This window comes from Arachis stenosperma, chromosome 1 (genome assembly GCF_014773155.1).
Source record: "Arachis stenosperma cultivar V10309 chromosome 1, arast.V10309.gnm1.PFL2, whole genome shotgun sequence".
NCBI classification, from domain to species: Eukaryota; Viridiplantae; Streptophyta; class Magnoliopsida; order Fabales; family Fabaceae; genus Arachis; species Arachis stenosperma.
Genome location: NC_080377.1, coordinates 33,477,737 through 33,485,419, shown reverse-complemented (window position 1 = coordinate 33,485,419; position 7,683 = coordinate 33,477,737). Strand labels below are relative to the sequence as shown.

General features: G+C 41.1%; 1 non-coding gene across 1 annotated transcript; it reads left to right on the top strand.

The window, feature by feature from the left end:
* The first annotated feature begins 7,336 nt into the window (after positions 1-7,336).
* LOC130948642 (small nucleolar RNA R71) lies at positions 7,337-7,440 on the top strand. Its single transcript, XR_009073135.1, has one exon. It is a non-coding gene; the product is annotated as a small nucleolar RNA R71 (small nucleolar RNA).
* The last annotated feature ends 243 nt before the right edge of the window (positions 7,441-7,683 follow it).

The window sequence follows — 7,683 nt, the reverse complement described above, 5'->3', positions numbered from 1 at the left end:
TAACTCGTGGAGCTGCCAAGTTCTTCTAACAGACACACTCCCGATCTACAGGAACATAAGCTTGGTAAAACACCTCCTCGGGACCACCCCCACATAAGAGCCCTGCCTGGCACAAATCTTGAAGGCCCTCGTTCGTGACCTTGGAAGGGGTGTCCCTCACGTCGGAAGACACCCAAGCATAATGATCAATAAAGTCGGCTAGCGGTCGCTGAGCCGGATTCGGATGGACGAAGCGCTCGGCCATACCTACAGCGGGAGCACCTCTCAGTCAGAACAAGAGGTCGTGAACCCTTAAAACAGTAAAAGTAACTACAATCCCCTAAACCACCCTCTAGACACCCCCACACTAACCCATAACTCAAGCAAAATTTAACAAAACCCAGTGGCGCCCCCTCTGAAAGAAAAAGCAACAAAAACAAGCGAAGAAGACGAATACCCTCACACATATTATAGGCAGACTACACACTACCATCCTTGATGCTCATAACCATAGGGGTGGAAGAATCAAGGTCATGCATATTGTTTTAAAGTATTTAAGCATTCAAATTGGGATTCAGGTCTGCTGTCCCAACTTGTTGTCTCATTCTCCCTCCAATTAAACCATAAAACATGTATCAATTTTGTTAATGTAGGTTAAAAAGAATTAAAATTAATTCATACATTAATCTAAATGTCATAAATATATTGGTGGTACATATATTGGCACATATTTGTAGTACAGTAGATCAGAATGTACTTTAGTATTACAAACATTTTGCAACTGAGTGCAGCAACTATATATCAATAAATATGCTCAAAAAATTGTAGCAAAGATAAACTCTGATGTGTGGAAAACGATCCAACACAAAACTCACCGGCAAGTGTACCGGATCGCATCAAGTAATAATAACTCACATGAGTGAGGTTGATCCCACAGGGATTGAAGGATTGAGCAATTTTAGTTTAGTGGTTGATTTAGTCAAGCGAATCAAGTATTGGTTAAGTGTTTTGTATCCAACAGCAATTAAACAACAGGAAATGTAAAGGGGGAAGGGAATGATTGCAGAAATTAAAAGGAACTGAAAGTAAAAGGACTAAATCTTAAAGAACAAGAAATTAAATGACTGAAACTTAAAGTGCAAGAAATGTAAATTGCAGTAACTTAAAGTGCAAGAAATATAAATTGCTTGAATGAAAAAGGGATTGCAGCAGAGGTTCACAGAAGAACCAAAAGGAAAATGTGATCTCAGGACTCCAGAGACTAGATAGCAAAGTCTAGATCTCAATTGCCTTCCCAGATCCAAATTCCCAAAGCAATTAACAAGAAATTGAAGAAGAAGCAGTAAAGGGAATGTAATTGAACTCAATTATGCAGAAGAGAAATTAAAGAGCTCTTGAGTGGAGATTGAGACAGAATTTCCTCAATTCTTAACACCCAAGACTCAAACAAGAAAAATAAAAAATGCTCAAGCAAGAACCAGGAAGAAGAGAGATCAATTCTCCTCCCCAATTCTCTGAAATCTCAGTTCCTAGCTCTCAATGAAATCTCCAAAATTCAAAAGAAGGTTCCAAATTCAAAAGTAAAGTAAAATGGTAAAAGTAAAAGCTCCTAATTACATCAAAGTAGCTCCTATTTATACACTTTCTATTCTTGGATCTTGAGATTTGGATGGACTTTTGATTTGGTGAAGAAATGAATTAAATTGGATTTTTAATTCAATTTTTAGCCCAAAACAATTTGCTTCCAGGAGGCTGCCCTGCTGGTGCGCGAAATTGTGATCACTACACAACTTTGCACAACTAACCAGCAAGTGCACTGGGTCGTCCAAGTAATACCTTACGCGAGTAAGGGTCGATCCCACGGAGATTGTTGGTATGAAGCAAGCTATGGTCACCTTGTAAATCTTAGTCAGGCAGACTCAAATGGGTATAGATGATGAATAAAACATAAAGATAAGGATAGGGATACTTATGTATATCACTGGTGAGAGCTTCAGATAAGCGTATGAAAATGCTTTCCCTTCCATCTCTCTGCTTTCCTACTGTCTTCATCCAATCCTTCTTACTCCTTTCCATGGCAAGCTTATGCAAGGGTTTCACCGTTGTCAGTGGCTACCTCCCATCCTCTCAGTGGAAATGTTCAACGCACCCTGTCACGGCACGGCTATCCATCTGTCGGTTCTCGGTCAGGCCGGAATAGAATCCAGTGATTCTTTTGTGTCTGTCACTAACACCCCGCCTGCTAGGAGTTTAAAGCACGTCACAGTCATTCAATCATTGAATCCTACTCAGAATACCACAGACAAGGTTAGACCTTCCGGATTCTCTTGAATGCCGCCATCAGTTCTTGCCTATACCACGAAGACTCTGATCTCACGGAATGGCTGGCTCGTTTGTCAGGCAAGCACTCGGTTGTCAGGCGATCAACCATGCATCGTGTATCAGGAATCCAAGAGATAAACACTAGAGCCTCATATGCTTGTAGAACAAAAGTGGTTGTCAGTCACTTTGTTCATGAGTGAGAATGATGATGAGTGTCACGGATCATCACATTCATCAAGTTGAAGAACAAGTGATATCTTGGACAAAGAACAAGCGGAATTGAATAGAAGAACAATAGTAATTGCATTAATACTCGAGGTATAGCAGAGCTCCACACTTTAATCTATGGTGTGTAGAAACTCCACCGTTAAAAATACATAAGAACAAGGTCTAGGCATGGCCGTGAGGCCAGCCTCCCAAAGTGATAAAAAGATCCAAAGAACAAAAGATTCCAAAGATCAGAAGATTCTCTCTAGATCAGATGATTAAAATACAATAGTAAAAGGTCCTATATATAGAAAACTAGTAGCCTAGGGTGTACAGAGATGAGTAAATGACATAAAAATCCACTTCCGGGCCCAGTTGGTGTGTGCTTGGGCTGAGCAATGAAGCATTTTTCGTGTAAAGACTCTTCTTGGAGTTAAACGCCAGCTTTTATGCCAGTTCGGGCGTTTAACTCCCATTTAGGTGCCAGTTCCGGCGTTTAACGCTGGGAAATCTGAAGGTGAATTTGAACGCCAGTTTGGGCCATCAAATCTTGGGCAAAGTATGGACTATCATATATTGCTGGAAAGCCCAGGATGCCTACTTTCCAACGCCGTTGAGAGCGCGCCAATTGGGTTTCTGTAGCTCCAGAAAATCCACTTCGAGTGCAGGGAGGTCAGAATCCAACAGCATCTGCAGTCCTTTTCAGTCTCTGGATCAGATCTTTGCTCAGGTCCCTCAATTTCAGCCAGAAAATACCTGAAATCACAGAAAAACACAAAAACTCATAGTAAAGTCCAGAAAAGTGAATTTTAACTAAAAACTAATAAAAATATACTAAAAACTCAACTCAAACTACTAAAAACATACTAAAAACAATGCCAAAAAGCGTACAAATTATCCGCTCATCACAACACCAAACTTAAATTGTTGCTTGTCCCCAAGCAACTGAAAATCAAATAAGATAAAAAGAAGAGAATATGCAATGAATTCCAAAAACATCTATGAAGATCAGTATCAATTAGATGAGCGGGACTTTTAGCTTTTTGCTTCTGAATAGTTTTGGCATCTCACTCTATCCTTTGAAATTCAGAATGATTGGCTTCTTTAGGAACTCAGAATCCAGATAGTGTTATTGATTCTCCTAGTTAAGTATGATGATTCTTGAACACAGCTACTTATTGAGTCTTGGCCGTGGCCCAAAGCACTCTGTCTTCCAGTATTACCACCGGATACATACATGCCACAGACACATAATTGGGTGAACCTTTTCAGATTGTGACTCAGCTTTGCTAGAGTCCCTAATTAGAGGTGTCCAGGGTTCTTAAGCACACTCTTTTTGCCTTGGATCACACTTTATTTCTTTCTTTTTCTTTCTTTTTCTTTTTCTCTTTTTTCCCCTTTTTTTTTCGTTTTCTTTTCTCCCTCTTTTTTTTTCGTTTTTTTTTGTATTCACTGCTTTTTCTTGCTTCAAGAATCATTTTTTTATGATTTTTTAGATCCTCAGTAACATGTCTCCTTTTTCATCATTCTTTCAAGAGCCAACATTCATGAACCACAAATTCAAAAGATATATGCACTGTTTAAGCATACATTCAGAAAACAAAAGTGTTGCCACCACATCAAAATAATTAATCTGCTATAAAATTCAAAATTCATGCAATTCTTCTCTTTTTCAATTAAGAACATTTGTTTATTTAAGAAAGGTGATGGATTCATAGGACATTCATAACTTTAAGGCATAGACACTAATGATCATAAGACACAAACATGGATAAACATAAAGCATAATTTTCGAAAAACAGAAAAATAAAGAACAAGGAGATTAAAGAACGGGTCCACCTTAGTGATGGCGGCTTGTTCTTCCTCTTGAAGGTCTTATGGAGTGCTTGAGCTCCTCAATGTCTCTTCCTTGTCTTTGTTGCTCCTCTCTCATGATTCTTTGATCTTCTCTAATTTCATGGAGGAGAATGGAGTGTTCTTGGTGCTACACCCTTAGTTGTCCCATGTTGGAACTCAATTCTCCTAGGGAGGTGTTAATTTGCTCCCAATAGTCTTGTGGAGGAAAGTGCATCCCTTGAGGTATCTCAAGGATTTCATGATGAGTGAGGTCTCTTGTTTGCTCCATCCTTTTCTTAGTGATGAGCTTGAGGTCATGCCTTCTCAGTTGAACCGGCTTCCCTCTTGAGTTTCTTTTCCATTGAGCGCCCTCTTCACAAATGTTTATGAGGACTTGGTCCAACCTTTGATCAAAGTTGACCTTTCTTCATGGCCACAACTTCATAGAAGTGGTCTTGATGCACCCTTGAGATGAATCTCTCCATCTCCCATGACTCGGAGGTGGAAGCTTTTGCCTTCTCTTTTCTCTTTCTAGAGGTTTCTCCGGCCTTGGATGCCATAAATGGTTATGGAAAAACAAAAAGCAATGCTTTTACCACACCAAACTTAAAAGGTTTGCTCGTCCTCGAGCAAAAGAAGAAAGAAGAGAGTAGAAGAAGAAGAAAATGGAGGAGATGGAGGAGGCTTATGTTTCGGCCAAAGGGGGAAGAAGTAGTGTTTAGGGTGTGGGAAAATGAAGGAGTGAAGATGGGTTTATATAGGGGTGGAAGGGAGGGGTAGGGGTATTGAGGTGATTGGTGAATGGGTGAAGAAGAAGAGAGAGAGTGGTGGGTTGGTGGGGATCCTGTGGGGTCCACAGATCCTGAGGTGTCAAGGAAAAGTCATCCCTGCACCAAATGGCATGCAAAAACACGTTTTGTGCCAAATCTGGCGTTAAACGCCGGGCTGGTGCCCATTTCTGGCGTTTAACGCCAGGTTCTTGCCCCTTCCTGGCGTTTAATGCCAGTCTGGTGCCCCTTTCTGGCGTTAAACGCCCAGAATGGTGCCAGACTGGGCGTTAAACGCCCAAATGCTAGCCTTACTGGCGTTTAAACGCCAGTAGGTTCTTCCTCCAGGGTGTGCTGTTTTTCTTCCTGTTTTTCATTCTGTTTTACTTTTTCAATTGATTTTGTGACTTCTTATGATCATCAACCTACAAAAAACATAAAATAACAAAAGAAAATAGATAAAATATAACATTGGGTTACCTCCCAACAAGCGCTTCTTTAATGTCAGTAGCTTGACAGAGGGCTCTCATGGAGCCTCACATTTTCTCAGAGCAATGTTGGAACCTCCCAACACCAAACTTAGAGTTTGAATGTGGGGGTTCAACACCAAACTTAGAGTTTGGTTGTGGCCTCCCAACACCAAACTTAGAGTTTGACTGTGGGGGCTCTGCTTGACTCTGATTTGAGAGAAGCTCTTCATGCTTCCTCTCCATGGTGACAGAGGGGTATCCTTGAGCCTTAAACACAAAGGATTCTTCATTCACTTGAATGATCAGTTCACCTCCATCAACATCAATCACAGCCTTTGCTGTGGCTAGGAAGGGTCTGCCAAGGATGATGGATTCATCCATGCACTTCCCAGTCTCTAGGACTATGAAATCAGCAGGGATGTAACGGTCTTCAATCTTCACCAAAACATGCTCTACAAGTCCATAAGCTTGTTTTCTTGAATTGTCTGCCATCTCTAGTGAGATTCTTGCAGCTTGTACCTCAAAGATCCCTAGCTTCCCCATTACAGAGAGAGGCATGAGGTTTACACTTGACCCTAAGTCACACAGAGCCTTCTTGAAGGTCATGGTGCCTATGGTACAAAGTATTGAAAACTTCCCAGGATCTTGTCTCTTTTGAGGTAATTTCTGCCTAGACAAGTCATCCAGTTCTTTGGTGAGCAAAGGAGGTTCATCCTCCCAAGTCTCATTTCCAAATAACTTGTCATTTAGCTTCATGATTGCTCCAAGGTATTTAGCAACTTGCTCTTCAGTGACATACTCATCCTCTTCAGAGGAAGAATACTCATCAGAGCTCATGAAAGGCAGAAGTAAGTCCAATGGAATCTCTATGGTCTCATTTTGAGCCTCAGATTCCCATGGTTCCTCATTAGGGAACTCATTGGAGGTCAGTGCACGCCCATTGAGGTCTTCCTCAGTGGCGTTCACTTCCTCTCCCTCCTCTCCAAATTCAGCCATGTTGATGGCCTTGCACTCTCCTTTTGGATTTTCTTCTGTATTGCTTGGGAGAGTACTAGGAGGGAGTTCAGTAACTTTCTTGCTCAGCTGTCCCACTTGTGCCTCCAAATTCCTAATGGAGGATCTTGTTTCAGTCATGAAACTTTGAGTGGTTTTGATTAGATCAGAGACCATGGTTGCTAAGTCAGAGGTGTTTTGCTTAGAGCTCTCTGTCTGTTGCTGAGAAGATGATGGAAAAGGCTTGCCATTGCTAAACCTGTTTCTTCCACCACTATTGTTGAAACCTTGTTGAGGTCTCTCTTGATTCTTCCAGAGAAATTTGGGTGATTCCTCCATGAAGAATTATAGGTGTTTCCATAGGGTTCTCCTAGGTAATTTACCTCTTCCATTGAAGGGTTCTCAAGATCATAAGCTTCTTCTTCAGATGAAGCATCCTTAGTACTGTTTGGTGCATTTTGCATTCCAGACAGACTTTGAGAAATCAAATTGACTTGCTGAGTCAATATTTTGTTCTGAGCCAGAATGGCATTCAGAGTATCAATCTCAATAACTCCTTTCTTCTGACTTGTCCCATTGTTTACAGGATTCCTTTCAGAAGTGTACATGAATTGGTTATTTGCAACCATTTCAATTAGCTCTTGAGCTTCTGTAGGCGTCTTCTTCAGATGAAGAGATCCTCCAGCAGAGCTATCCAAAGACATCTTGGATAGTTCAGAGAGACCATCATAGAAAATACCTATGATGCTCCATTCAGAAAGCATGTCAGATGGACATTTTCTGATCAATTGTTTGTATCTTTCCCAAGCTTCATAGAGGGATTCTCCATCCTTCTGTCTGAAGGTTTGGACTTCCACTCTAAGCTTACTCAATTTTTGAGGTGGAAAGAACTTTGCCAAGAAGGCATTGACTAGCTTTTCCCATGAGTCCAGGCTTTCTTTAGGTTGTGAGTCCAACCATGTCCTAGCTCTGTCTCTTACAGCAAAAGGGAATAGCATAAGTCTGTAGACCTCAGAGTCAACCCCATTAGTCTTGACAGTGTCACAGATTTGCAAGAATTCAGCTAAGAACTGATGAGGATCTTCCAATGGAAGTCCATGGAACTTGCA